The sequence below is a fragment of the Danio rerio genome, chromosome 23 (assembly GCF_052040795.2).
Source record: "Danio rerio strain M-AB ecotype USA chromosome 23, GRCz13ab, whole genome shotgun sequence".
Lineage (NCBI taxonomy): Eukaryota > Metazoa > Chordata > Actinopteri > Cypriniformes > Danionidae > Danio > Danio rerio.
Window position 1 is genome coordinate 18,623,886 of NC_141043.1, and position 24,048 is coordinate 18,647,933.

Sequence of the window (24,048 nt, forward strand, 5' to 3'; positions counted from 1 at the left end):
CCTGGACTTGCAGTAGAGGCCGCAGGGTGCCCCCTTAGCCTCCACCCAGGGGCCTCTGACCCCAGCAAGCTACCCAGGGGTCCACCTTTCTCCCTGGACTTGAAGTATAGGCCCAAGGGTGCCCACTGGCCCTCCACCTAGGGGCCTAAGACCCCAACAAGCTACCCAGGGGTCCACAACTCTCCCTGGACTTGCAGTAGAGGCCCCAGGGTGCCCCCTGGCCCTCCACCTAGGGGCCTACGACCCCAGCAAGCTACCCAGGGGTCCACCTCTCTCCCTGGACATGCAGTAGACGCCCCAGGGTGCCCCCTGGCCCTCCACCTAGTGGCCTTTGACCCCAGGAAGCTATCCAGGGGTCCACCTTGCTCCCTGGACTTGCAGTAGAGGCCCAAGAAGGCCACCTGGCCCTCCATCTAGGGGCCTAGGACCCCAGAAAGCTACCCAGGGGTCCACCTCTCTCCCTGGACTTGCAGTAGAGGCCCCAGGGTGCCCCCTTGCCCTCCAAAAAGGAGTCTTTGACCCCAGCAACCTACCCAGTGGTCCACCTCTTTCCCTGGACTTGGAGGATAGGCCCCAGGGTGCCCCCTGGCCCTCCACCTAGGGGCCTTTGACCCCAGCAAGCTACCCTGGGGGTCCTCCTCTTTCCCTGGACTTGCAGTAGAGGCCCTAGGGTGCCCCCTTGGCCTCCACCTAGGGGCCTCTGACCCCAGCAAGCTACCCAGGGGTCCAAAACTCTCCCTGGACTTGCAGTAGAGGCCCCAGGGTGCCCCCTTGGCCTCCACCCAGGGGCCTCTGACCCCAGCAAGCTACCCAGGGGTCCACAACTCTCCCTGGACTTGCAGTACAGGCCCCAGGGTGTCCCCTTGGCCTCCACCTAGGGGCCTCTGACCCCAGCAAGCTACCCAGGGGACCACAACTCTCCCTGGACTTGCAGTATAGGCCCCAGGGAGCCCCCTGGCCCTCCACCTAGGGACCTAAGACCCCAGCAAGCTACCCAGGGGTCCACCTCTCTCCCTTGACTTGGAGTATAGGCCCCAGGGTGCCCCCTGGCCCTCCACCTAGGGGACTAGGACCCCAGCAAGCTACCCAGGGGTCCACCTCTCTGCCTGGACTTGCAGTAGAGGTCCCAGGGTGCCCCCTGGCCCTCCACCTAGGGGACTAGGACCCCAGCTAGCTACCCAGGGTCCACCTCTCTGCCTGGACTTGCAGCATAGGCCCTAGGGTGCCCCCTTGCCCTCCACCCAGGGGCCTCTGACCCCAGCAAGCTACCCAGGGGTCAACCTCTCTCCCTGGACTTGCAGTAGAGGCCCTAGGGTACCTCCTGGCCCTCCACCTAGGGGCCTCTGACCCCAGCAAGCTACCCAGGGGTCCACAACTCTCCCTGGACTTGCAGTAGAGGCCCCAGGGTGCCCCCTTGGCCTCCACCCAGGGGCCTCTGACCCCAGCAAGCTACCCAGGGGTCCACCTTTCTCCCTGGACTTGAAGTATAGGCCTCAGGGTGCCCACTGGCCCTCCACCTAGGGGCCTAAGACCCCAACAAGCTACCCAGGGGTCCACAACTCTCCCTGGACTTGCAGTAGAGGCCCCAGGGTGCCCCCTGGCCCTCCACCTAGTGGCCTTTGACCCCAGGAAGCTATCCAGGGGTCCACCTTGCTCCCTGGACTTGCAGTAGAGGCCCAAGAAGGCCACCTGGCCCTCCATCTAGGGGCCTAGGACCCCAGAAAGCTACCCAGGGGTCCACCTCTCTCCCTGGACTTGCAGTAGAGGCCCCAGGGTGCCCCCTTGCCCTCCAAAAAGGAGTCTTTGACCCCAGCAACCTACCCAGTGGTCCACCTCTTTCCCTGGACTTGGAGGATAGGCCCCAGGGTGCCCCCTGGCCCTCCACCTAGGGGCCTTTGACCCCAGCAAGCTACCCTGGGGGTCCTCTTCTTTCCCTGGACTTGCAGTAGAGGCCCTAGGTTGCCACTTTGGCCTCCACCTAGGGGCCTCTGACCCCAGCAAGCTACCCAGGGGTCCAAAACTCTCCCTGGACTTGCAGTAGAGGCCCCAGGGTGCCCCCTTGGCCTCCACCCAGGGGCCTCTGACCCCAGCAAGCTACCCAGGGGTCCACAACTCTCCCTGGACTTGCAGTACAGGCCCCAGGGTGCCCCTTTGGCCTCCACCCAGGGGCCTCTGACCCCAGCAAGCTACCCAGGGGTCCACAACTCTCCCTGGACTTGCAGTACAGGCCCCAGGGTGCCCCCTTGGCCTCCACCTAGGGGCCTCTGACCCCAGCAAGCTACCCAGGGGACCACAACTCTCCCTGGACTTGCAGTATAGGCCCCAGGGAGCCCCCTGGCCCTCCACCTAGGGACCTAAGACCCCAGCAAGCTACCCAGGGGTCCACCTCTCTCCCTTGACTTGGAGTATAGGCCCCAGGGTGCCCCCTGGCCCTCCACCTAGGGGACTAGGACCCCAGCAAGCTACCCAGGGGTCCACCTCTCTGCCTGGACTTGCAGTAGAGGTCCCAGGGTGCCCCCTGGCCCTCCACCTAGGGGACTAGGACCCCAGCTAGCTACCCAGGGTCCACCTCTCTGCCTGGACTTGCAGCATAGGCCCTAGGGTGCCCCCTTGCCCTCCACCCAGGGGCCTCTGACCCCAGCAAGCTACCCAGGGGTCAACCTCTCTCCCTGGACTTGCAGTAGAGGCCCTAGGGTACCTCCTGGCCCTCCACCTAGGGGCCTCTGACCCCAGCAAGCTACCCAGGGGTCCACAACTCTCCCTGGACTTGCAGTAGAGGCCCCAGGGTGCCCCCTTGGCCTCCACCCAGGGGCCTCTGACCCCAGCAAGCTACCCAGGGGTCCACCTTTCTCCCTGGACTTGAAGTATAGGCCTCAGGGTGCCCACTGGCCCTCCACCTAGGGGCCTAAGACCCCAACAAGCTACCCAGGGGTCCACAACTCTCCCTGGACTTGCAGTAGAGGCCCCAGGGTGCCCCCTGGCCCTCCACCTAGTGGCCTTTGACCCCAGGAAGCTATCCAGGGGTCCACCTTGCTCCCTGGACTTGCAGTAGAGGCCCAAGAAGGCCACCTGGCCCTCCATCTAGGGGCCTAGGACCCCAGAAAGCTACCCAGGGGTCCACCTCTCTCCCTGGACTTGCAGTAGAGGCCCCAGGGTGCCACCTTGCCCTCCAAAAAGGAGTCTTTGACCCCAGCAACCTACCCAGTGGTCCACCTCTTTCCCTGGACTTGGAGGATAGGCCCCAGGGTGCCCCCTGGCCCTCCACCTAGGGGCCTTTGACCCCAGCAAGCTACCCTGGGGGTCCTCTTCTTTCCCTGGACTTGCAGTAGAGGCCCTAGGTTGCCCCCTTGGCCTCCACCTAGGGGCCTCTGACCCCAGCAAGCTACCCAGGGGTCCAAAACTCTCCCTGGACTTGCAGTAGAGGCCCCAGGGTGCCCCCTTGGCCTCCACCCAGGGGCCTCTGACCCCAGCAAGCTACCCAGGGGTCCACAACTCTCCCTGGACTTGCAGTACAGGCCCCAGGGTGCCCCTTTGGCCTCCACCCAGGGGCCTCTGACCCCAGCAAGCTACCCAGGGGTCCACAACTCTCCCTGGACTTGCAGTACAGGCCCCAGGGTGCCCCCTTGGCCTCCACCTAGGGGCCTCTGACCCCAGCAAGCTACCCAGGGGGTCCACCTATTTCCCTGGACTTGAAGTATATGCCCAAGGGTGCCCACTGGCCATCCACCTAGGGGCCTAAGACCCCAACAAGCTACCCAGGTTTCCACAACTCTCCCTGGACTTGCAGTAGAGGCCCCAGGGTGCCCCCTTGGCCTCTACCCAGGGGCCTCTGACCCCAGCAAGCTACCCACGGGTCCACCTCTTTCCCTGGACTTGCAGTAGAGGCCCTAGGGTACCTCCTGGCCCTCCACCTAGGGGCCTTTGACCCCAGCAAGATACCCAGGGGTTCACAACTCTCCCTGGACTTGCAGTACAGGCACCAGGGTGCCCCCTTGGCCTCCACCTAGGGGCCTCTGACCCCAGCAAGCTACCCAGGGGACCACAACTCTCCCTGGACTTGCAGTAGAGGCCCCAGGGTACTACCTTGGCCTCCACCCAGGGGCCTCTGACCCCAGCAAGCTACCCAGGGGTCCACAACTCTCCCTGGACTTGCAGTAGAGGCCCCAGGGTGCCCCCATGGCCTCCACCTAGGGGCCTCTGACCCCAGCAAGCTACCCAGGGGTCCACCTCTCTCCCTTGACTTGAAGTATAGGCCCCAGGGTGCCCCCTTGGCCTCCACCCAGGGGCCTCTGACCCCAGCAAGCTACCCAGGGGTCCACCTTTCTCCCTGGACTTGAAGTATAGGCCCAAGGGTGCCCCCTGGCCCTCCACCTAGGGGCCTCTGACCCCAGCAAGCTACCCAGGGGTCAACCTCTCTCCCTGGACTTGCAGTATAGGCCCCAGGGTGCCCCCTGGCCCTCCACCTAGGGACCTAAGACCCCAGCAAGCTACCCAGGGGTCCACCTCTCTCCCTTGACTTGAAGTATAGGCCCCAGGGTGCCCCCTGGCCCTCCACCTAGGGGACTAGGACCCCAGCAAGCTACCCAAGGGTCCACCTCTCTGCCTGGACTTGCAGTAGAGGCCCCAGGGTGCCCCCTTGGCCTCCACCTAGGGGCCTCTGACCCCAGCAAGCTACCCAGGGGTCCACAACTCTCCCTGGACTTGCAGTAGAGGCCCCAGGGTGCCCCCTGGCCCTCCACCCAGGGGCCTCTGACCCCAGCAAGCTACCCAAGGGTCCACCTTTCTCCCTGGACTTGAAGTATAGGCCCAAGGGTGCCCACTGGCCCTCCACCTAGGGACCTAAGACCCCAACAAGCTACCCAGGGGTCCACAACTCTCCCTGGACTTGCAGTAGAGGCCCCAGGGTGCCCCCTGGCCCTCCACCTAGTGGCCTAAGACCCCAGCAAGCTACCCAGGGGTCCACAACTCTCCCTTGACTTGAAGTATAGGCCCCAGGGTGCCCCCTGGCCCTCCACCTAGGGGACTAGGACCCCAGCTAGCTACCCAGGGGTCCACCTCTCTGCCTGGACTTGCAGTAGAGGCCCCAGGGTGCCCCCTTGCCCTCAACCCAGGGGCCTCTGACCCCAGCAAGCTACCCAGGGGTCCACAACTCTCCCTGGACTTGCAGTAGAGGCCCCAGGGTGCCCCCTTGGCCTCCACCCAGGGGCCTCTGACCCCAGCAAGCTACCCAGGGGTCCACCTCTCTGCCTGGACTTGCAGTACAGGCCCCAGGGTTCCCCCTTGGCCTCCACCTAGGGGCCTCTGACCCCAGCAAGCTACCCAGGGGTCCACAACTTTCCTGGACTTGCAGTAGAGGCCCCAGGGTTCCCCCTTGGCCTTCACCCAGGGCCCTCTGACCCCAGCAAGCTACCCAGGGGTCCACCTTTCTCCCTGGACTTGAATTATAGGCCCAAGGGTGCCCACTGGCCCTCCACCTAGGGGCCTAAGACCCCAACAAGCTACCCAGGGGTCCACCTCTCTCCCTGGACTTGCAGTATAGGCCCCAGGGTGCCCCCTGGCCCTCCACCTAGGGGACTAGGACCCCAGCTAGCTACCCAGGTGTCCACCTCTCTGCCTGGACTTGCAGTAGAGGCCCCAGGGTGCCCCCTGGCCCTCCACCTAGGGGCCTAAGACCCCAGCAAGCTACCCAGGGGTCCACCTCTCTCCCTGGACTTGCAGTATAGGCCCCAGGGTGCCCCCTGGCCGTCCACCTAGGGGACTAGGACCCCAGCTAGCTACCCAGGGGTCCACCTCTCTGCCTGGACTTGCAGTAGAGGCCCCAGGGTGCCACCTGGCCCTCCACCTAGGGGCCGAAGACCCCAGCAAGCTACCCAGGGGTCCACAACTCTCCCTGGACTTGCAGTATAGGCCCCAGGGTGCCCCCTGGCCCTCCACCTAGGGGACTAGGACCCCAGCTAGCTACCCAGGGGTCCACCTCTCTGCCTGGACTTGCAGTAGAGGCCCCAGGGTGCCCCCTTGCCCTCCACCCAGGGGCCTCTGACCCCAGCAAGCTACCCAGGGGTCCACCTCTCTCCCTGGACTTGCAGTAGAGGCCCTAGGGTACCTCCTGGCCCTCCACCTAGGGGCCTCTGACCCCAGCAAGCTACCCAGGGGTCCACAACTCTCCCTGGACTTGCAGTAGAGGCCCCAGGGTTTCCCCTTGGCCTCCACCCAGGGGCCTCTGACCCCAGCAAGCTACCCAGGGGTCCACCTTTCTCCCTGGACTTGAAGTATAGTCCTCAGGGTACCCCCTGGCCCTCCACCTAGGGGCCTAAGACCCCAGCAAGCTACCCAGGGGTCCACAACTCTCCCTAGACTTGCAGTAGAGGCCCCAGGGTGCCCCCTGGCCCTCCACCTAGGGGCCTCTGACCCCAGCAAGCTACCCAGGGGTCCACAACTCTCCCTGGACTTGCAGTAGAGGCCCCAGGGTGCCCCCTGGCCCTCCACCTAGGGGCCTACGACCCCAGCAAGCTACCCAGGGGTCCACCTCTCTCCCTGGACATGCAGTAGACGCCCCAGGGTGCCCCCTGGCCCTCCACCTAGTGGCCTTTGACCCCAGGAAGCTATCCAGGGGTCCACCTTGCTCCCTGGACTTGCAGTAGAGGCCCAAGAAGGCCACCTGGCCCTCCATCTAGGGGCCTAGGACCCCAGAAAGCTACCCAGGGGTCCAACTCTCTCCCTGGACTTGCAGTAGAGGCCCCAGGGTGCCCCCTTGCCCTCCACCTAGGGGCCTTTGACCCCAGCAACCTACCCAGTGGTCCACCTCTTTCCCTGGACTTGGAGGATAGGCCCCAGGGTGCCCCCTGGCCCTCCACCTAGGGGCCTTTGACCCCAGCAAGCTACCCTGGGGGTCCTCATCTTTCCCTGGACTTGCAGTAGAGGCCCTAGGGTGCCCCCTTGGCCTCCACCTAGGGGCCTCTGACCCCAGCAAGCTACCCAGGGGACCACAACTCTCCCTGGACTTGCAGTAGAGGCCCCAGGGTACCCCCTTGGCCTCCACCCAGGGGCCTCTGACCCCAGCAAGCTACCCAGGGGGTCCACCTCTTTCCCTGGACTTGAAGTATATGCCCAAGGGTGCCCACTGGCCATCCACCTAGGGGCCTAAGACCCCAACAAGCTACCCAGGGGTCCACAACTCTCCCTGGACTTGCAGTAGAGGCCCCAGGGTGCCCCCATGGCCTCCACCTAGGGGCCTCTGACCCCAGCAAGCTACCCAGGGGTCCACCTCTCTCCCTTGACTTGAAGTATAGGCCCCAGGGTGCCCCCTTGGCCTCCACCCAGGGGCCTCTGACCCCAGCAAGCTACCCAGGGGTCCACCTTTCTCCCTGGACTTGAAGTATAGGCCCAAGGGTGCCCCCTGGCCCTCCACCTAGGGGCCTCTGACCCCAGCAAGCTACCCAGGGGTCCACCTTTCTCCCTGGACTTGCAGTATAGGCCCCAGGGTGCCCCCTTGGCCTCCACCTAGGGGCCTCTGACCCCAGCAAGCTACCCAGGGGTCCACAACTCTCCCTTGACTTGAAGTATAGGCCCCAGGGTGCCCCCTGGCCCTCCACCTAGGGGACTAGGACCCCAGCTAGCTACCCAGGGTCCACCTCTCTGCCTGGACTTGCAGTAGAGGCCCTAGGGTGCCCCCTTGCCCTCCACCCAGGGTCCTCTGACCCCAGCAAGCTACCCAGGGGTCAACCTCTCTCCCTGGACTTGCAGTAGAGGCCCCAGGGTGCCCCCTGGCCCTCCACCTAGGGGACTAGGACCCCAGCTAGCTACCCAGGGTCCACCTCTCTGCCTGGACTTGCAGTAGAGGCCCTAGGGTGCCCCCTTGCCCTCCACCCAGGGGCCTCTGACCCCAGCAAGCTACCCAGGGGTCCACAACTCTCCCTGGACTTGCAGTAGAGGCCCCAGGGTGCCCCCTTGGCCTCCACCCAGGGGCCTCTGACCCCAGCAAGCTACCCAGGGGTCCACCTTTCTCCCTGGACTTGAAGTATAGGCCTCAGGGTGCCCACTGGCCTTCCACTTAGGGGCCTAAGACCCCAGCAAGCTACCCAGGGGTCCACAACTCTCCCTGGACTTGCAGTAGAGGCCCCAGGGTGCCCCCTTGGCCTCCACCTAGGGGCTTATGACACCAGCAAGCTACCCAGGGGTCCAAAACTCTCCCTGGACTTGCAGTAGAGGCCCCAGGGTGCCCCCTTGGCCTCCACCCAGGGGCCTCTGACCCCAGCAAGCTACCCACGGGGTCCACCTCTTTCCCTGGACTTGCAGTAGAGGCCCTAGGGTACCTCCTGGCCCACCACCTAGGGGCCTTTGACCCCAGCGAGATACCCAGGGGTCCACAACTCTCCCTGGACTTGCAATACAGGCCCCAGGGTGCCCCCTTGGCCTCCACCTAGGGGCCTCTGACCCCAGCAAGCTACCCAGGGGACCACAACTCTCCCTGGAGTTGCAGTAGAGGCCCCAGGGTACTACCTTGGCCTCCACCCAGGGGCCTCTGACCCCAGCAAGCTACCCAGGGGTCCACAACTCTCCCTGGACTTGCAGTAGAGGCCCCAGGGTGCCCCCTTGGCCTCCACCTAGGGGCCTCTGACCCCAGCAAGCTACCCAGGGGTCCACCTCTCTCCCTTGACTTGAAGTATAGGCCCCAGGGTGCCCCCTTGGCCTCCACCCAGGGGCCTCTGACCCCAGCAAGCTACCCAGGGGTCCACCTTTCTCCCTGGACTTGAAGTATAGCCCCAAGGGTGCCCACTGGCCATCCACATAGGGGCCTAAGACCCCAACAAGCTACCCAGGGGTCCACAACTCTCCCTGGACTTGCAGTAGAGGCCCCAGGGTGCCCCCTGGCCCTCCACCTAGGGGCCTCTGACCCCAGCAAGCTACCCAGGGGTCAACCTCTCTCCCTGGACTTGCAGTATAGGCCCCTGGGTGCCCCCTGGCCCTCCACCTAGGGACCTAAGACCCCAGCAAGCTACCCAGGGGTCCACCTCTCTCCCTTGACTTGAAGTATAGGCCCCAGGGTGCCCCCTGGCCCTCCACCTAGGGGACTAGGACCCCAGCAAGCTACCCAAGGGTCCACCTCTCTGCCTGGACTTGCAGTAGAGGCCCCAGGGTGTCCCCTTGGCCTCCAACTAGGGGCCTCTGACCCCAGCAAGCTACCCAGGGGTCCACAACTCTCCCTGGACTTGCAGTAGAGGCCCCAGGGTGCCCCCTTGGCCTCCACCCAGGGGCCTCTGACCCCAGCAAGCTACCCAGGGGTCCACCTTTCTCCCTGGACTTGAAGTATAGGCCCAAGGGTGCCCACTGGCCCTCCACCTAGGGACCTAAGACCCCAACAAGCTACCCAGGGGTCCACCTTTCTCCCTGGACTTGCAGTAGAGGCCCCAGGGTGCCCCCTGGCCCTCCACCTAGTGGCCTAAGACCCCAGCAAGCTACCCAGGGGTCCACCTCTCTCCCTTGACTTGAAGTATAGGCCCCAGGGTGCCCCCTGGCCCTCCACCTAGGGGACTAGGACCCCAGCTAGCTACCCAGGGGTCCACCTCTCTGCCTGGACTTGCAGTAGAGGCCCCAGGGTGCCCCCTTGCCCTCAACCCAGGGGCCTCTGACCCCAGCAAGCTACCCAGGGGTCCACAACTCTCCCTGGACTTGCAGTAGAGGCCCCAGGGTGCCCCCTTGGCCTCCACCCAGGGGCCTCTGACCCCAGCAAGCTACCCAGGGGTCCACCTTTCTCCCTGGACTTGAAGTATAGGCCCCAGGGTGCCCCCTTGGCCTCCACCCAGGGGCCTCTGACCCCAGCAAGCTACCCAGGGGTCCACCTTTCTCCCTGGACTTGAAGTATAGGCCTCAGGGTGCCCCCTGGCCCTCCACCTAGGGGCCTAAGACCCCAGCAAGCTACCCAGGGGTCCACAACTCTCCCTGGACTTGCAGTAGAGGCCCCAGGGTGCCCCCTGGCCCTCCACCTAGGGGCCTCTGACCCCAGCAAGCTACCCAGGGGTCCACAACTCTCCCTGGACTTGCAGTAGAGGCCCCAGGGTGCCCCCTGGCCCTCCACCTAGGGGCCTCTGACCCCAGCAAGCCACCCAGGGGTCCACCTCCCTCCCTGGACTTGCAGTATAGGCCCCAGGGTGCCCCCTGGCCCTCCACCTAGGGACCTAAGACCCCAGCAAGCTACCCAGGGGTCCACCTCACTCCCTTGACTTGAAGTATAGGCCCCAGGGTGCCCCCTGGCCCTCCACCTAGGGGACTAGGACCCCAGCAAGCTACCCAGGGGTCCACCTCTCTGCCTGGACTTGCAGTAGAGGCCCCAGGGTGCCCCCTGGCCTCCACCTAGGGGCCTCTGACCCCAGCAAGCTACCCAGGGGTCCACAACTCTCCTTGGACTTGCAGTAGAGGCCGCAGGGTGCCCCCTTGGCCTCCACCCAGGAGCCTCTGACCCCAGCAAGCTACCCAGGGGTCCACCTTTCTCCCTGGACTTGAAGTATAGGCCCAAGGGTGCCCACTGGCCCTCCACCTAGGGGCCTAAGACCCCAACAAGCTAGCCAGGGGTCCACAACTTTCCCTGGACTTGCAGTAGAGGCCCCAGGGTGCCCCCTTGGCCTCCACCTAGGGGCCTCTGACCCCAGCAAGCTACCCAGGGGTCCACAACTCTCCCTGGACTTGAAGTATAGGCCCAAGGGTGCCCACTGGCCCTCCACCTAGGGGCCTAAGACCCCAACAAGCTAGCCAGGGGTCCACAACTTTCCCTGGACTTGCAGTAGAGGCCCCAGGGTGCCCCCTTGGCCTCCACCCAGGGGCCTCTGACCCCAGCAAGCCACCAGGGGTCCACCTCCCTCCCTGGACTTGACGTAAAGGCCCAAGGGTGCCCACTGGCCATCCACCTAGGGGCCTAAGACCCCAACAAGCTACCCAGGGGTCCACAACTCTCCCTGGACTTGCAGTAAAGGCCCCAGGGTGCCCCCTGGCCCTCCACCTAGGGGCCTCTGACCCCAGCAAGCTACCCAGGGGTCCACCTTTCTCCCTGGACTTGAAGTATAGGCCCAAGGGTGCCCACTGGCCCTCCACCTAGGGGCCTAAGACCCCAACAAGCTACCCAGGGGTCCACCTGTCTCCCTTGACTTGAAGTATAGGCCCCAGGGTGCCCCCTGGCCCTCCACCTAGGGGCCTCTGACCCCAGCAAGCTACCCAGGGTCCACCTTTCTGCCTGGACTTGCAGTAGAGGCCCTAGGGTACCTCTTGGCCCTCCACCTAGGGGCCTCTGACCCCAGCAAGCTACCCAGGGGTCCACAACTCTCCCTGGACTTGCAGTAGAGGCCCCAGGGTGCACCCTTTGCCTCCACCCAGGGGCCTCTGACCCAAGCATGCTACCCAGTAGTCCACCTTTCTCCCTGGACTTGAAGTATAGGCCTCAGGGTGCCCACTGGCCCTCCACCTAGGGGCCTAAGACCCCAGCAAGCTACCCAGGGGTCCACAACTCTCCCTGGACTTGCAGTAGAGGCCCCAGGGTGCCCTCTTGTCATCCACCTAGGGGCCTCTGACACCAGCAAGCTACCCAGGGGTCCAAAACTCTCCCTGGACTTGCAGTAGAGGCCCCAGGGTGCCCCCTTGGCCTCCACCCACGGGCCTCTGACCCCAGCAAGCTACCCAGGGGTCCACAACTCTCCCTGGACTTGCAGTAGAGGCCCCAGGGTGCCCCCTTGGCCTCCACCCAGGGGCCTCTGACCCCAGCAAGCTACCCAGGGGTCCACCTTTCTCCCTGGACTTGAAGTAAAGGCCCAAGGGTGCCCACTGGCCATCCACCTAGGGGCCTAAGACCCCAACAAGCTACCCAGGGGTCCACAACTCTCCCTGGACTTGCAGTAGAGGCCCCAGGGTGCCCCCTGGCCCTCCACCTAGGGGCCTCTGACCCCAGCAAGCTTCCCAGGGGTCCACCTCTCTCCCTGGACTTGCAGTATAGGCCCCAGGGTGCCCCCTGGCCCTCCACCTAGGGACCTAAGACCCCAGCAAGCTACCCAGGGGTCCACCTCTCTCCCTTGACTTGAAGTATAGGCCCCAGGGTGCCCACTGGCCCTCCACCTAGGGGACTAGGACCCCAGCAAGCTACCCAGGGGTCCACCTCTCTGCCTGGACTTGCAGTAGAGGCCCCAGGGTGCCCCCTTGCCCTCAACCCAGGGGCCTCTGACCCCAGCAAGCTACCCAGGGGTCCACAACTCTCCCTGGACTTGCAGTAGAGGCCCCAGGGTGCCCCCTTGGCCTCCACCCAGGGGCCTCTGACCCCAGCAAGCTACCCAGGGGTCCACCTCTCTGCCTGGACTTGCAGTACAGGCCCCAGGGTTCCCCCTTGGCCTCCACCTAGGGGCCTCTGACCCCAGCAAGCTACCCAGGGGTCCACAACTTTCCTGGACTTGCAGTAGAGGCCCCAGGGTTCCCCCTTGGCCTTCACCCAGGGCCCTCTGACCCCAGCAAGCTACCCAGGGGTCCACCTTTCTCCCTGGACTTGAATTATAGGCCCAAGGGTGCCCACTGGCCCTCCACCTAGGGGCCTAAGACCCCAACAAGCTACCCAGGGGTCCACCTCTCTCCCTGGACTTGCAGTATAGGCCCCAGGGTGCCCCCTGGCCCTCCACCTAGGGGACTAGGACCCCAGCTAGCTACCCAGGTGTCCACCTCTCTGCCTGGACTTGCAGTAGAGGCCCCAGGGTGCCCCCTGGCCCTCCACCTAGGGGCCTAAGACCCCAGCAAGCTACCCAGGGGTCCACCTCTCTCCCTGGACTTGCAGTATAGGCCCCAGGGTGCCCCCTGGCCGTCCACCTAGGGGACTAGGACCCCAGCTAGCTACCCAGGGGTCCACCTCTCTGCCTGGACTTGCAGTAGAGGCCCCAGGGTGCCACCTGGCCCTCCACCTAGGGGCCGAAGACCCCAGCAAGCTACCCAGGGGTCCACAACTCTCCCTGGACTTGCAGTATAGGCCCCAGGGTGCCCCCTGGCCCTCCACCTAGGGGACTAGGACCCCAGCTAGCTACCCAGGGGTCCACCTCTCTGCCTGGACTTGCAGTAGAGGCCCCAGGGTGCCCCCTTGCCCTCCACCCAGGGGCCTCTGACCCCAGCAAGCTACCCAGGGGTCCACCTCTCTCCCTGGACTTGCAGTAGAGGCCCTAGGGTACCTCCTGGCCCTCCACCTAGGGGCCTCTGACCCCAGCAAGCTACCCAGGGGTCCACAACTCTCCCTGGACTTGCAGTAGAGGCCCCAGGGTTTCCCCTTGGCCTCCACCCAGGGGCCTCTGACCCCAGCAAGCTACCCAGGGGTCCACCTTTCTCCCTGGACTTGAAGTATAGTCCTCAGGGTACCCCCTGGCCCTCCACCTAGGGGCCTAAGACCCCAGCAAGCTACCCAGGGGTCCACAACTCTCCCTAGACTTGCAGTAGAGGCCCCAGGGTGCCCCCTGGCCCTCCACCTAGGGGCCTCTGACCCCAGCAAGCTACCCAGGGGTCCACAACTCTCCCTGGACTTGCAGTAGAGGCCCCAGGGTGCCCCCTGGCCCTCCACCTAGGGGCCTACGACCCCAGCAAGCTACCCAGGGGTCCACCTTTCTCCCTGGACATGCAGTAGACGCCCCAGGGTGCCCCCTGGCCCTCCACCTAGTGGCCTTTGACCCCAGGAAGCTATCCAGGGGTCCACCTTGCTCCCTGGACTTGCAGTAGAGGCCCAAGAAGGCCACCTGGCCCTCCATCTAGGGGCCTAGGACCCCAGAAAGCTACCCAGGGGTCCAACTCTCTCCCTGGACTTGCAGTAGAGGCCCCAGGGTGCCCCCTTGCCCTCCACCTAGGGGCCTTTGACCCCAGCAACCTACCCAGTGGTCCACCTCTTTCCCTGGACTTGGAGGATAGGCCCCAGGGTGCCCCCTGGCCCTCCACCTAGGGGCCTTTGACCCCAGCAAGCTACCCTGGGGGTCCTCATCTTTCCCTGGACTTGCAGTAGAGGCCCTAGGGTGCCCCCTTGGCCTCCACCTAGGGGCCTCTGACCCCAGCAAGCTACCCAGGGGACCACAACTCTCCCTGGACTTGCAGTAGAGGCCCCAGGGTACCCCCTTGGCCTCCACCCAGGGGCCTCTGACCCCAGCAAGCTACCCAGGGGGTCCACCTCTTTCCCTGGACTTGAAGTATATGCCCAAGGGTGCCCACTGGCCATCCACCTAGGGGCCTAAGACCCCAACAAGCTACCCAGGGGTCCACAACTCTCCCTGGACTTGCAGTAGAGGCCCCAGGGTGCCCCCATGGCCTCCACCTAGGGGCCTCTGACCCCAGCAAGCTACCCAGGGGTCCACCTCTCTCCCTTGACTTGAAGTATAGGCCCCAGGGTGCCCCCTTGGCCTCCACCCAGGGGCCTCTGACCCCAGCAAGCTACCCAGGGGTCCACCTTTCTCCCTGGACTTGAAGTATAGGCCCAAGGGTGCCCCCTGGCCCTCCACCTAGGGGCCTCTGACCCCAGCAAGCTACCCAGGGGTCCACCTTTCTCCCTGGACTTGCAGTATAGGCCCCAGGGTGCCCCCTTGGCCTCCACCTAGGGGCCTCTGACCCCAGCAAGCTACCCAGGGGTCCACAACTCTCCCTTGACTTGAAGTATAGGCCCCAGGGTGCCCCCTGGCCCTCCACCTAGGGGACTAGGACCCCAGCTAGCTACCCAGGGTCCACCTCTCTGCCTGGACTTGCAGTAGAGGCCCTAGGGTGCCCCCTTGCCCTCCACCCAGGGTCCTCTGACCCCAGCAAGCTACCCAGGGGTCAACCTCTCTCCCTGGACTTGCAGTAGAGGCCCCAGGGTGCCCCCTGGCCCTCCACCTAGGGGACTAGGACCCCAGCTAGCTACCCAGGGTCCACCTCTCTGCCTGGACTTGCAGTAGAGGCCCTAGGGTGCCCCCTTGCCCTCCACCCAGGGGCCTCTGACCCCAGCAAGCTACCCAGGGGTCCACAACTCTCCCTGGACTTGCAGTAGAGGCCCCAGGGTGCCCCCTTGGCCTCCACCCAGGGGCCTCTGACCCCAGCAAGCTACCCAGGGGTCCACCTTTCTCCCTGGACTTGAAGTATAGGCCTCAGGGTGCCCACTGGCCTTCCACTTAGGGGCCTAAGACCCCAGCAAGCTACCCAGGGGTCCACAACTCTCCCTGGACTTGCAGTAGAGGCCCCAGGGTGCCCCCTTGGCCTCCACCTAGGGGCTTATGACACCAGCAAGCTACCCAGGGGTCCAAAACTCTCCCTGGACTTGCAGTAGAGGCCCCAGGGTGCCCCCTTGGCCTCCACCCAGGGGCCTCTGACCCCAGCAAGCTACCCACGGGGTCCACCTCTTTCCCTGGACTTGCAGTAGAGGCCCTAGGGTACCTCCTGGCCCACCACCTAGGGGCCTTTGACCCCAGCGAGATACCCAGGGGTCCACAACTCTCCCTGGACTTGCAATACAGGCCCCAGGGTGCCCCCTTGGCCTCCACCTAGGGGCCTCTGACCCCAGCAAGCTACCCAGGGGACCACAACTCTCCCTGGAGTTGCAGTAGAGGCCCCAGGGTACTACCTTGGCCTCCACCCAGGGGCCTCTGACCCCAGCAAGCTACCCAGGGGTCCACAACTCTCCCTGGACTTGCAGTAGAGGCCCCAGGGTGCCCCCTTGGCCTCCACCTAGGGGCCTCTGACCCCAGCAAGCTACCCAGGGGTCCACCTCTCTCCCTTGACTTGAAGTATAGGCCCCAGGGTGCCCCCTTGGCCTCCACCCAGGGGCCTCTGACCCCAGCAAGCTACCCAGGGGTCCACCTTTCTCCCTGGACTTGAAGTATAGCCCCAAGGGTGCCCACTGGCCATCCACATAGGGGCCTAAGACCCCAACAAGCTACCCAGGGGTCCACAACTCTCCCTGGACTTGCAGTAGAGGCCCCAGGGTGCCCCCTGGCCCTCCACCTAGGGGCCTCTGACCCCAGCAAGCTACCCAGGGGTCAACCTCTCTCCCTGGACTTGCAGTATAGGCCCCTGGGTGCCCCCTGGCCCTCCACCTAGGGACCTAAGACCCCAGCAAGCTACCCAGGGGTCCACCTCTCTCCCTTGACTTGAAGTATAGGCCCCAGGGTGCCCCCTGGCCCTCCACCTAGGGGACTAGGACCCCAGCAAGCTACCCAAGGGTCCACCTCTCTGCCTGGACTTGCAGTAGAGGCCCCAGGGTGTCCCCTTGGCCTCCAACTAGGGGCCTCTGACCCCAGCAAGCTACCCAGGGGTCCACAACTCTCCCTGGACTTGCAGTAGAGGCCCCAGGGTGCCCCCTTGGCCTCCACCCAGGGGCCTCTGACCCCAGCAAGCTACCCAGGGGTCCACCTTTCTCCCTGGACTTGAAGTATAGGCCCAAGGGTGCCCACTGGCCCTCCACCTAGGGACCTAAGACCCCAACAAGCTACCCAGGGGTCCACCTTTCTCCCTGGACTTGCAGTAGAGGCCCCAGGGTGCCCCCTGGCCCTCCACCTAGTGGCCTAAGACCCCAGCAAGCTACCCAGGGGTCCACCTCTCTCCCTTGACTTGAAGTATAGGCCCCAGGGTGCCCCCTGGCCCTCCACCTAGGGGACTAGGACCCCAGCTAGCTACCCAGGGGTCCACCTCTCTGCCTGGACTTGCAGTAGAGGCCCCAGGGTGCCCCCTTGCCCTCAACCCAGGGGCCTCTGACCCCAGCAAGCTACCCAGGGGTCCACAACTCTCCCTGGACTTGCAGTAGAGGCCCCAGGGTGCCCCCTTGGCCTCCACCCAGGGGCCTCTGACCCCAGCAAGCTACCCAGGGGTCCACCTTTCTCCCTGGACTTGAAGTATAGGCCCCAGGGTGCCCCCTTGGCCTCCACCCAGGGGCCTCTGACCCCAGCAAGCTACCCAGGGGTCCACCTTTCTCCCTGGACTTGAAGTATAGGCCTCAGGGTGCCCCCTGGCCCTCCACCTAGGGGCCTAAGACCCCAGCAAGCTACCCAGGGGTCCACAACTCTCCCTGGACTTGCAGTAGAGGCCCCAGGGTGCCCCCTGGCCCTCCACCTAGGGGCCTCTGACCCCAGCAAGCTACCCAGGGGTCCACAACTCTCCCTGGACTTGCAGTAGAGGCCCCAGGGTGCCCCCTGGCCCTCCACCTAGGGGCCTCTGACCCCAGCAAGCCACCCAGGGGTCCACCTCCCTCCCTGGACTTGCAGTATAGGCCCCAGGGTGCCCCCTGGCCCTCCACCTAGGGACCTAAGACCCCAGCAAGCTACCCAGGGGTCCACCTCACTCCCTTGACTTGAAGTATAGGCCCCAGGGTGCCCCCTGGCCCTCCACCTAGGGGACTAGGACCCCAGCAAGCTACCCAGGGGTCCACCTCTCTGCCTGGACTTGCAGTAGAGGCCCCAGGGTGCCCCCTGGCCTCCACCTAGGGGCCTCTGACCCCAGCAAGCTACCCAGGGGTCCACAACTCTCCTTGGACTTGCAGTAGAGGCCGCAGGGTGCCCCCTTGGCCTCCACCCAGGAGCCTCTGACCCCAGCAAGCTACCCAGGGGTCCACCTTTCTCCCTGGACTTGAAGTATAGGCCCAAGGGTGCCCACTGGCCCTCCACCTAGGGGCCTAAGACCCCAACAAGCTAGCCAGGGGTCCACAACTTTCCCTGGACTTGCAGTAGAGGCCCCAGGGTGCCCCCTTGGCCTCCACCTAGGGGCCTCTGACCCCAGCAAGCTACCCAGGGGTCCACAACTCTCCCTGGACTTGAAGTATAGGCCCAAGGGTGCCCACTGGCCCTCCACCTAGGGGCCTAAGACCCCAACAAGCTAGCCAGGGGTCCACAACTTTCCCTGGACTTGCAGTAGAGGCCCCAGGGTGCCCCCTTGGCCTCCACCCAGGGGCCTCTGACCCCAGCAAGCCACCAGGGGTCCACCTCCCTCCCTGGACTTGACGTAAAGGCCCAAGGGTGCCCACTGGCCATCCACCTAGGGGCCTAAGACCCCAACAAGCTACCCAGGGGTCCACAACTCTCCCTGGACTTGCAGTAAAGGCCCCAGGGTGCCCCCTGGCCCTCCACCTAGGGGCCTCTGACCCCAGCAAGCTACCCAGGGGTCCACCTTTCTCCCTGGACTTGAAGTATAGGCCCAAGGGTGCCCACTGGCCCTCCACCTAGGGGCCTAAGACCCCAACAAGCTACCCAGGGGTCCACCTGTCTCCCTTGACTTGAAGTATAGGCCCCAGGGTGCCCCCTGGCCCTCCACCTAGGGGCCTCTGACCCCAGCAAGCTACCCAGGGTCCACCTTTCTGCCTGGACTTGCAGTAGAGGCCCTAGGGTACCTCTTGGCCCTCCACCTAGGGGCCTCTGACCCCAGCAAGCTACCCAGGGGTCCACAACTCTCCCTGGACTTGCAGTAGAGGCCCCAGGGTGCACCCTTTGCCTCCACCCAGGGGCCTCTGACCCAAGCATGCTACCCAGTAGTCCACCTTTCTCCCTGGACTTGAAGTATAGGCCTCAGGGTGCCCACTGGCCCTCCACCTAGGGGCCTAAGACCCCAGCAAGCTACCCAGGGGTCCACAACTCTCCCTGGACTTGCAGTAGAGGCCCCAGGGTGCCCTCTTGTCATCCACCTAGGGGCCTCTGACACCAGCAAGCTACCCAGGGGTCCAAAACTCTCCCTGGACTTGCAGTAGAGGCCCCAGGGTGCCCCCTTGGCCTCCACCCACGGGCCTCTGACCCCAGCAAGCTACCCAGGGGTCCACAACTCTCCCTGGACTTGCAGTAGAGGCCCCAGGGTGCCCCCTTGGCCTCCACCCAGGGGCCTCTGACCCCAGCAAGCTACCCAGGGGTCCACCTTTCTCCCTGGACTTGAAGTAAAGGCCCAAGGGTGCCCACTGGCCATCCACCTAGGGGCCTAAGACCCCAACAAGCTACCCAGGGGTCCACAACTCTCCCTGGACTTGCAGTAGAGGCCCCAGGGTGCCCCCTGGCCCTCCACCTAGGGGCCTCTGACCCCAGCAAGCTTCCCAGGGGTCCACCTCTCTCCCTGGACTTGCAGTATAGGCCCCAGGGTGCCCCCTGGCCCTCCACCTAGGGACCTAAGACCCCAGCAAGCTACCCAGGGGTCCACCTCTCTCCCTTGACTTGAAGTATAGGCCCCAGGGTGCCCACTGGCCCTCCACCTAGGGGACTAGGACCCCAGCAAGCTACCCAGGGGTCCACCTCTCTGCCTGGACTTGCAGTAGAGGCCCCAGGGTGCCCCCTTGGCCTTCACCTTGGGGCCTCTGACCCCAGCAAGCTACCCAGGGGTCCACAACTCTCTGCCTGGACTTGCAGTAGAGGCCCCAGGGTGCCCCCTTGGCCTCCACCCAGGGGCCTCTGACCCCAGTAAGCTACCCAGGTGTCCACCTTTCTCCCTGGACTTGAAGTATAGGCCCAAGGGTGCCCACTGGCCCTCCACCTAGGGGCCTAAGACCCCAACAAGCTACCCAGGGGTCCACAACTCTCCCTGGACTTGCAGTAGAGGCCCCAGGGTGCCCCCTGGCCCTCCACCTAGGGGCCTAAGACCCCAGCAAGCTACCCAGGGGTCCACCTGTCTCCCTTGACTTGAAGTATAGGCCTCAGGGTGCCCCCTGGCCCTCCACCTAGGGGACTAGGACCCCAGCTAGCTACCCAGGGTCCACCTTTCTGCCTGGACTTGCAGTAGAGGCTCTAGGGTGCCCCCTTGCCATCCACCCAGGGGCCTCTGACCCCAGCAAGCTACCCAGGGGTCAACCTCTCTCCCTGGACTTGCAGTAGAGGCCCTAGGGTACCTCCTGGCCCTCCACCTAGGGGCCTCTGACCCCAGCAAGCTACCCAGGGGTCCACAACTCTCCCTGGACTTGCAGTAGAGGCCCCAAGGTGCCCCCCTGGCCTCCACCCAGGGGCCTTTGACCCCAGCAAGCTGCCCAGGGGTCCTCAACTCTCCCTGGACTTGCAGTACAGGCCCCAGGGTGCCCCCTTGGCCTCCACCTAGGGGCCTTTGACCCCAGCAAGCTACCCAGGGGTCCACAACTCTCCCTGGACTTGCAGTAGAGGCCCCAGGGTGCCCCCTTGGCCTCCACCCAGGGGCCTCTGACCCCAGCAAGCTACCAAGGGGTCCACCTTTCTCCCTGGACTTGAAGTACAGGCCCAAGGGTGCCCACTGGCCATCCACCTAGGGGCCTAAGACCCCAACAAGCTACCCAGGGGTCCACAACTCTCCCTGGACTTGCAGTAGAGGCCCCAGGGTGCCCCCTGGCCCTCCACCTAGGGGCCTCTGACCCCAGCAAGCTACCCAGGGGTCCACCTCTCTCCCTGGACTTGCAGTATAGGCCCCAGGGTGCCCCCTGGCCCTCCACCTAGGGACCTAAGACCCCAGCAAGCTACCCAGGGGTCCACCTCTCTCCCTGGACTTGAAGTATAGGCCCCAGGGTGCCCACTGGCCCTCCACCTAGGGGCCTAAGACCCCAGCAAGCTACCCAGGGGTCCACAACTTTCCCTGGACTTGCAGTAGAGGCCCCAGGGTGCCCCCTGGCTCTGCACCTAGAGGCCTCTGACCCTAGCAAGCTACCCAGGGGTCCGCCTCTCTCTCTCTGGATTTGCAGTAGAGGCCCAAGAAGGCCACCTGGCCCTCCATCTAGGGACCTAGGACCCCAGAAAGCTACCCAGGGGTCCACCTCTCTCCCTGGACTGGCAGTAGAGGCCCCAGGGTGCCCCCTTGCCCTCCAAAAAGGAGTCTTTGACCCCAGCATCCTACCCAGTGGTCCACCTCTCTCCCTGGACTTGGATGATAGGCCCCAGGGTGCCCCCTAGCCCTCCACCTAGGGGCCTTTGACCCCAGCAAGCTACCCAGCGGTCCTTAACTCTCCCTGGACTTGCAGTACAGGCCCTAGGGTGCCCCCTTGGCCTCCACCTAGGGGCCTCTGACCCCAGCAAGCTACCCAGGGGTCCAAAACTCTCCCTGGACTTGCAGTAGAGGCCCCAGGGTGCCCCCTTGGCCTCCACCCAGGGGCCTCTGACCCCAGCAAGCTACCCAGGGGGTCCACCTCTTTCCCTGGACTTGCAGTAGAGGCCCTAGGGTACCTCCTGGCCCTCCACCTAGGGGCCTTTGACCCCAGCAAGCTACCCAGGGGTCCACAACTCTCCCTGGACTTGCAGTAGAGGCCCCAGGGTGCCCCCTTGGCCTCCACCTAGGGGCCTCTGACCCCAGCAAGCTACCCAGGGGTCCACAACTCTCCCTGGACTTGCAGTAGAGGCCCCAGGGTGCCCCCTTGGCCTCCACCCAGGGGCCTCTGACCCCAGCAAGCTACCCAGGGGTCCACCTTTCTCCCTGGACTTGAAGTAAAGGCCCAAGGGTGCCCACTGGCCATCCACCTAGGGGCCTAAGACCCCAACAAGCTACCCAGGGGTCCACAACTCTCCCTGGACTTGCAGTAGAGGCCCCAGGGTGCCCCCTGGCCCTCCACCTAGGGGCCTCTGACCCCAGCAAGCTTCCCAGGGGTCCACCTCTCTCTCTGGACTTGCAGTATAGGCCCCAGGGTGCCCCCTGGCCCTCCACCTAGGGACCTAAGACCCCAGCAAGCTACCCAGGGGTCCACCTCTCTCCCTTGACTTGAAGTATAGGCCCCAGGGTGCCCACTGGCCCTCCACCTAGGGGACTAGGACCCCAGCAAGCTACCCAGGGGTCCACCTCTCTGCCTGGACTTGCAGTAGAGGCCCCAGGGTGCCCCCTTGGCCTTCACCTAGGGGCTTCTGACCCCAGCAAGCTACCCAGGGGTCCACAACTCTCCCTGGACTTGCAGTAGAGGCCCCAGGGTGCCCCATTGGCCTCCACCCAGGGGCCTCTGACCCCAGCAAGCTACCCAGGGGTCCACCTTTCTCCCTGGACTTGAAGTATAGGCCCAAGGGTGCCCACTGGCCCTCCACCTAGGGGCCTAAGACCCCAACAAGCTACCCAGGGGTCCACAACTCTCCCTGGACTTGCAGTAGAGGCCCCAGGGTGCCCTCTGGCCCTCCACCTAGGGGCCTAAGACCCTAGCAAGCTACCCAGGGGTCCACCTGTCTCCCTTGACTTGAAGTATAGGCCCCAGGGTGCCCCCTGGCCCTCCACCTAGGGGACTAGGACCCCAGCTAGCTACCCAGGGTCCACCTTTCTGCCTGGACTTGCAGTAGAGGCCCTAGGGTGCCCCCTTGCCATCCACCCAGGGGCCTCTGACCCCTAGCAAGCTACCCAGGGGTCCACCTCTCTGCCTGGACTTGCAGTATAGGCCCCAGGGTGCCCCTTGGCCCTCCACCTAGGGGACTAGGACCCCAGCTAGCTACTCAGGGGTCCACCTCTCTGCCTGGACTTGCAGTAGAGGCCCCAGGGTGCCCCCTTGCCCTCCACCCAGGGGCCTCTGACCCCAGCAAGCTACCCAGGGGTCCACCTTTCTCCCTGGACTTGAAGTATAGGCCTCAGGGTGCCCCCTGGCCCTCCACCTAGTGGCCTAAGACCCCAGCAAGCTACCCAGGGGTCCACAACTCTCCCTGGACTTGCAGTAGAGGCCCCAGGGTGCCCCCTGGCCCTCCACCTAGGGGCCTCTGACCCCAGCAAGCTACCCAGGGGTCCACATCTCTCCCTGGACTTGCAGTATAGGCCCCAGGGTGCCCCCTGGCCCTCCACCTATGGACCTAAGATCCCAGCAAGCTACCCAGGGGTCCACCTCTCTCCCTTGACTTGAAGTATAGGCCCCAGGGTGCCCCCTGGCCCTCCACCTAGGGGACTAGGACCCCAGCAAGCTACCCAGAGGTCCACCTCTCTGCCTGGACTTGCAGTAGAGGCCCTAGGGTACCTCCTGGCCCTCCACCTAGGGGCCTCTGACCCCAGCAAGCTACCCAGGGGTCCACAACTCTCCCTGGACTTGCAGTAGAGGCCCCAGGGTTTCCCCTTGGCCTCCACCCAGGGGCCTCTGACCCCAGCAAGCTACCCAGGGGTCCACCTTTCTCCCTGGACTTGAAATATAGGCCTCAGGGTGCCCCCTGGCCCTCCACCTAGGGGCCTAAGACCCCAGCAAGCTACCCAGGGGTCCACAACTCTCCCTAGACTTGCAGTAGAGGCCCCAGGGTGCCCCCTGGCCCTCCACCTAGGGGCCTCTGACCCCAGCAAGCTACCCAGGGGTCCACAACTCTCCCTGGACTTGCAGTAGAGGCCCCAGGGTGCCCCCTGGCCCTCCACCTAGGGGCCTCTGACCCCAGCAAGCTACCCAGGGGTCCACCTCTCTCCCTGGACTTGCAGTATAGGCCCCAGGGTGCCCCCTGGCCCTCCACCTATGGACCTAAGACCCCAGCAAGCTACCCAGGGGTCCACAACTCTCCCTGGACTTGCAGTAGAGGCCGCAGGGTGCCCCCTTGTCCTCCACCCAGGGGCCTCTGACCCCAGCAAGCTACCCAGGGGTCCACCTTTCTCCCTGGACTTGAAGTATAGGCCCAAGGGTGCCCACTGGCCCTCCACCTAGGGGCCTAAGACCCCAACAAGCTACCCAGGGGTCCACAACTCTCCCTGGACATGCAGTAGACGCCCCAGGATGCCCCCTGGCCCTCCAACTAGTGGGCCTTTGACCCCAGGAAGCTATCCAGGGGTCCACCTTGCTCCCTGGACTTGCAGTAGAGGCCCAAGAAGGCCACCTGGCCCTCCATCTAGGGGCCTAGGACCCCAGAAAGCTACCCAGGGGTCCACCTCTCTCCCTGGACTTGCAGTAGAGGCCCCAGGGTGCCCCCTTGCCCTCCAAAAAGGAGTCTTTGACCCCAGCAACCTACCCAGTGGTCCACCTCTTTCCCTGGACTTGGAGGATAGGCCCCAGGGTGCCCCCTGGCCCTCCACCTAGTGGCCTTTGACCCCAGGAAGCTATCCAGGGGTCCACCTTGCTCCCTGGACTTGCAGTAGAGGCCCAAGAAGGCCACCTGGCCCTCCATCTAGGGGCCTAGGACCCCAGAAAGCTACCCAGGGGTCCACCTCTCTCCCTGGACTTGCAGTATAGGCCCCAGGGAGCCCCTT